The following is a 6,478-nucleotide window of genomic DNA, read 5'->3' as shown; positions in this document are numbered from 1 at the left end:
GGTTGTTCATTTTATTGATTTGCAAGAACTTTTTGTATAGTAAAGATAAATCCTCGGTCACTCATGTGGATAAATTTTTTTTCAACTTTTCATTTGATCTTTGACTTTATAGAATTTTGATCTTGCCCCAAATTTTGTTGTTGTTTTCAATAATCTAATCTTGTCAATCTTTTCTTTTGTTGCTTCTGAATTTTGTGGCATTTCCTACTCAAGTTTATTAACACATTTACCCATAGTTTTTCCAACCAAATGTACAATTTCACATTTATATTTAAATTGTTCATCCATTTGGAATTCCTTTTTGATGTAAGAAGTAAAGAAATACAAAGCATTTGGCCTTTTTTTCCCTGCAATGGCTAGAGAGTCCTTCCTGCACCCTTTATCAAATAATCTATTTTTACCTACTGCTTTGAACATCTATCTTTGTCATATACTAAATTCCCTTACAATAAATTTTTAGATGGGACCCTTGTAAGACCTTTTGTTATTCCAGTAGAACTATAGGTTTGAAAGGAGAAAATATACTCACCTCTTATTTCAAGGGAAGAGTACGATGATCATCTAATATTCTTCTTCCTTTAGTCAGTCAATAAAAAATGTCCTGAGGGGGCCGGCCCGTGGCTCACTCGGGAGAGTGCGGTGCTGATAACACCAAGGCCCCGGGTTCGGATCCCACATAGGGATGGCCGGTTCGCTCACTGGCTGAGCGTGGTGCTGACAACACCAAGTCAAGGGTTAAGATCCCCTTACCGGTCATCTTTTAAAAAAAAAAAAAATGTACTGAGCAACCACCAGGAGTCAGGTGCTATGCAAGCATCGGGAAGCTCAGGGTAGTGTTAAGAAACCACATTGGAACCGACAGCCACATATTACATTTTAGCTGTTATGATAAGATCTATCAAAGAAGTGTTTAGATAATTTAGACTTATGGAAGAGTTGCAAAAATAGTACAGATAGTTCCCCCTATATCCTTCATCCAGTTTCCCCTTATGTTGCCATCTTACATAGTGATAGAATTTATCAGAATTAAGAGATTAACTTGGGGCCGGCCCCGTGGCTCACTCGGGAGAGTGCGGACAATGTAAGAAGTGCTTAGAACCACATCTGGCGCATAGTAATTGCTCAATAAATGTTGACTATTACTATTATTAGGAATGGAAAGATGAATAACTGATCATTTCTAGATTCATTCTTCTTCTCATTATACGAGGAAAAGGTGATGAATGTTTTCCTTCCACAACCATTCTACTTTATAGTAACCAGCCATCAGCTTTCTTCCTATTGACCCTGCTGTCAGCTGAAGCACTGGTGGCTGCCATCGCCAGGGGCTGACTCACGGATGCTACTGTAGCAGCANGCGCATAGTAATTGCTCAATAAATGTTGACTATTACTATTATTAGGAATGGAAAGATGAATGATCATTTCTAGATTCATTCTTTTTCTCATTATACGAGGAAAAGGTGATGAATGTTTTCCTTCCACAACCATTCTACTTTATAGTAACCAGCCATCAGCTTTCTTCCTATTGACTCTGCTGTGAGCTGAAGCACTGGTGGCTGCCATCGCCAGGGGCTGACTCACGGATGCTACTGTAGCAGCAGAAGTCCCAGACCAGGACCACAGTATGAAAAAGAGAGGTCTGAGGAAGCCGAACATGAGTGCAGTCCTGGAAGCCCCTCACTGTGACCCAGCACTTGGCTGGCCAGCAAGGTGTGCAGCTGACAGATGGCACCTTTAGGAGAGCCCTGGGCTCTTACCTGGCCAGCCCTGATGGGAGCAGGGCTGCCCAGGTAAGAAGGCAACCACGAGGAAGGGAGGGCAAACTCTGTAGAAGCCACTGCTTCTGAATGACAAGGAACTGATTCAGGTGAGAACTGACCAGGACTGGTGAAGACTGAGAGCAGTAACTCAGAGCCAGGGCCACTAGAGAGTGGTCAAATACTTCAAACACTCTCTCTGCCCCCCCACCCCCACCCCCCGCATCTTAGAATGAATGTGAATTTGCAGTGAGATGGAAGTGGGTGAGAGACATACTGTATCAAACAGATACATTAATATTGATCTTAATTTAGGCTTCAGAATGTGTTTTGTCTCATATTTGATTATAATTTAGGCTTCAGAATGTGTTTTGTCTCATATTTGATTACGAGCATCTGACATACTGTAAAAGGATTAACCAAACCAGTTAAACTCTGTAAATCTCCAGGCTTTCCTGTAATGAAGTGGTGTGTTTTTGCATTAAAAGTCTCAATAAATCAGAAAAAAACTGAGGATTCTTACCTACTTAGTTAATTTAAAAAATTCAACCTACTGGTTAAAAATATTGTTTGCTGATAAGACAAATATTTTTATAAGAGAACAGACTTCTAATTACTTAAAAAGATAAAAGAAAAAGCGTATGAAAATAGACAACCTGCCAAATGCATGTGCTCCTTCAGCCTCCTAGTTAAATATTGTCATTTTGCAAATTTCCTTCTTTTCATATAGGGTTTTTAACTCTCTATGCAAATATATGTGAGCAATCAGATTAGTTTGTTTGACCAATGTCACCAGAAACAATGCAGCTTCTCCAAACACTGGCGGAGCCAAGTCTCCAGTCCTTCTCAGAGGAAGGGCCCCACCTAAAACGCAAAGGGCTGAGCTGCTCTGCAGGAAGCTTAGAAATCACTGCAATAACAAACACACCTGAGCACACCCTGCCACAGCGCTGGAGACCGCAAAGGATTTAGTCACCAAATTTTCTGATGGTTTAAAAATATTCTACCCTTTCCGAAGAATGTCTCTAAGCCAGGGGTCAGGCTATATCCAGCCAGTTTTTGTAAATAATGTTTTACTGAACACAGCCAAGCCCACTCCTGTAAGTACTGCCTGCAGGTGCTTTCCAGCTACAAAGCAGAATTAAATAGCTGAGACAGAGACATAGGCATAGGGTTATAAGGGGGATTAAACATTTACTATCCTGGCCATTCAGAGAAAGTTTATCAACTTCTCTAAACCATTAGTGCTAAATGACTAAGTCCACTGAAAGCTGCTTAAATTGCTTTGAAAACTTACTAGGAAATATCTAGAATCCCTCCTGTCGCTTCCCCAACTCCCAATTGTAAACACCATGTTTTCCCCAATTCTGGAAGCTGATGGTTTCATTTTTAAATGAAAACATTTAAACTTTTTAAATGAATGTGCATATTTAGTGTTAGGTGGTAGAAACACCAAAAATCTAGATAGATAAGCAAAAACGAATGAGAACAAATTCCATCTTGCTTTATCCAAAACTTGGAATTTTCTCAAGAAAGGCCACCCCTAGCAAGGCTAAAACTTGGTAGGAACACCCAAATTCCTCCTTTAGTTCAGGAGTCCCAAACTGCAGCCTAAGGGCCAAATCCTGCCAGCCACCTGTTTTTACACACTGTTCACAAGCTAAGAATAGAGCAGCCTTAGGGCCAAATCCTGCCAGCCACCTGTTTTTACACACTGTCCACAAGCTAAGAATAGTTTACATTTTTTTTTTTTTGATGGTACCAGTAGGATTTATAAGGATGTGCCTTAATACAGGTGCTGGGGGCTTGCCAATGGTGCTCTTGATGTATAAAGCCCAGACATTCTGCCAATTCTTCCTCAGCAACGACACCAGGAAATTGATGGCCAGGTTGATGTTGTGCACAAGCTCATCATCTGTCATCTGCACATGGCAAAGGCGGCAGCCAGATGTAACACTTTCTTCATCTGGAGTTTGTGGATTTTACCTCAACTACTTTGGCCACCATGTTTTCACTGTGTGTCGGCAGAGAAGGGAACTTGCCAGCCTTATTTAATTTTAGGTCTGGGCCAAAGATTAGTGGGATCTGCTTGATCAGAGACTCTGAGGCCAAAACGGCATCACACTTCTTCGCCAGGTTCTTATTCTTACTGAGTTTCCTCAGTGCCTTAATGTCCACGTAGGGGACATCCACNGTAATGAAGTGGTGTGTTTTTGCATTAAAAGTCTCAATAAATCAGAAAAAAACTGAGGATTCTTACCTACTTAGTTAATTTAAAAAATTCAACCTACTGGTTAAAAATATTGTTTGCTGATAAGACAAATATTTTTATAAGAGAACAGACTTCTAATTACTTAAAAAGATAAAAGAAAAAGCGTATGAAAATAGACAACCTGCCAAATGCATGTGCTCCTTCAGCCTCCTAGTTAAATATTGTCATTTTGCAAATTTCCTTCTTTTCATATAGGGTTTTTAACTCTCTATGCAAATATATGTGAGCAATCAGATTAGTTTGTTTGACCAATGTCACCAGAAACAATGCAGCTTCTCCAAACACTGGCGGAGCCAAGTCTCCAGTCCTTCTCAGAGGAAGGGCCCCACCTAAAACGCAAAGGGCTGAGCTGCTCTGCAGGAAGCTTAGAAATCACTGCAATAACAAACACACCTGAGCACACCCTGCCACAGCGCTGGAGACCGCAAAGGATTTAGTCACCAAATTTTCTGATGGTTTAAAAATATTCTACCCTTTCCGAAGAATGTCTCTAAGCCAGGGGTCAGGCTATATCCAGCCAGTTTTTGTAAATAATGTTTTACTGAACACAGCCAAGCCCACTCCTGTAAGTACTGCCTGCAGGTGCTTTCCAGCTACAAAGCAGAATTAAATAGCTGAGACAGAGACATAGGCATAGGGTTATAAGGGGGATTAAACATTTACTATCCTGGCCATTCAGAGAAAGTTTATCAACTTCTCTAAACCATTAGTGCTAAATGACTAAGTCCACTGAAAGCTGCTTAAATTGCTTTGAAAACTTACTAGGAAATATCTAGAATCCCTCCTGTCGCTTCCCCAACTCCCAATTGTAAACACCATGTTTTCCCCAATTCTGGAAGCTGATGGTTTCATTTTTAAATGAAAACATTTAAACTTTTTAAATGAATGTGCATATTTAGTGTTAGGTGGTAGAAACACCAAAAATCTAGATAGATAAGCAAAAACGAATGAGAACAAATTCCATCTTGCTTTATCCAAAACTTGGAATTTTCTCAAGAAAGGCCACCCCTAGCAAGGCTAAAACTTGGTAGGAACACCCAAATTCCTCCTTTAGTTCAGGAGTCCCAAACAGCAGCCTTAGGGCCAAATCCTGCCAGCCACCTGTTTTTACACACTGTCCACAAGCTAAGAATAGTTTACATTTTTTTTTTTTTGATGGTACCAGTAGGATTTATAAGGATGTGCCTTAATACAGGTGCTGGGGGCTTGCCAATGGTGCTCTTGATGTATAAAGCCCAGACATTCTGCCAATTCTTCCTGAGCAACGACACCAGGAAATTGATGGCCAGGTTGATGTTGTGCACAAGCTCATCATCTGTCATCTGCACATGGCAATGGAGGCAGCCAGATGTAACACTTTCTTCATCTGGAGTTTGATTGTGGATTTCACCTCAACTACTTTGGCCACCATGTTTTCATTGTGTGTCGGCAGAGAAGGGAACTTGCCAGCCTTATTTAGTTTTAGGTCTGGGCCAAAGATTAGTGGGATCTGCAGGCCAAAACGGCATCACACTTCTTCACCAGGTTCTTATTCTTACTGAGTTTCCTCAGTGCCTTAATGTCCACGTAGGGGACATCCACAGCCTTGGCCTTGTCACAGTGCTGCTGGTCCTCCAGGACACACAAGGAGGACTTGGGGCAGACAGTAGACTTAAGCCTGTATTTTGAGAGACAGATCAGGTCACTGCCCTGGGTCCCCAGGGCAGATGAAGGTGTCTGGGACCACAGCAGCCACTGAACCTTACCCAGAGCATCCACATTGACCAACAGCTAGTCTGGCTTCTCAGACTAACCAGCAGGCTCTGCCAAGGCCTCCTCACACCTCCCCTCATGTGTTAAGACCCATGGTGGGAACCTGTCCAGCCACACCTGCCTGGAGCAGCAGGTCTGAACTACCCTGGCACATCAGTGCGGCATGTGCCTGCTTCAGGCTCAGCAAGAGCTGGAAGGGGAGGCAGGTTTTACATTTTTTAATGGTTGAAAAAAGTTAAAAGAATAATATTTCATGATCTATGAAAATTATATGAAATCAAAACTTCAGTGTCTATAAATAAAGTTTTAATTGAACACAACCATGACCATGCATTTATATATTGTCTACAGTCACTGAGCTACAACAGAGTTGTGCAGTTGTGACAGACCAAACCTAAAGCATTATCTGGCCCTTCACAGAGAAGTGTTGCTGACCCTACTGTGGTTCAGTGGTTTTCAAAGTGAGGTCCCTGGATCAGCAGCATCAGCCTCCCTTGGAATTTGTTAGAAATACAAATGTCCTGGCCCACCCCTGACACGTGTGTCTGAAACCCCCCAGGCCATGCTACGAAAGCTGAGGGCCACTCACGGTTCTGACCAGCTTACCCTGGAGGAGTCCCAAACGGAATCCAGTTCAGGCCACACTCACTGGTTTTTAAGAAGCAGAGAGACCTGTTTGAGGGGTTGTACTGTTT

At 41.9% G+C, this 6,478-nt stretch overlaps 1 protein-coding gene and 1 pseudogene across 1 annotated transcript in view; both read right to left on the bottom strand.

Annotated features, from left to right (window-relative positions):
• GOLM1 (golgi membrane protein 1) overlaps positions 1-6,478 on the bottom strand; it is a 69,867-nt gene that overhangs the window by 56,081 nt on the left and 7,308 nt on the right. The window lies entirely within an intron of this gene.
• Positions 3,496-6,478, bottom strand: part of LOC103603096 — an 8,953-nt pseudogene continuing 5,970 nt past the window's right edge.

This window comes from Galeopterus variegatus, unplaced genomic scaffold, assembly GCF_000696425.1.
Source record: "Galeopterus variegatus unplaced genomic scaffold, G_variegatus-3.0.2 Scaffold4441, whole genome shotgun sequence".
NCBI lineage: Eukaryota > Metazoa > Chordata > Mammalia > Dermoptera > Cynocephalidae > Galeopterus > Galeopterus variegatus.
Note: the sequence above shows the minus strand (reverse complement) of the source record. Positions and strands in the feature narration are given on the sequence as shown.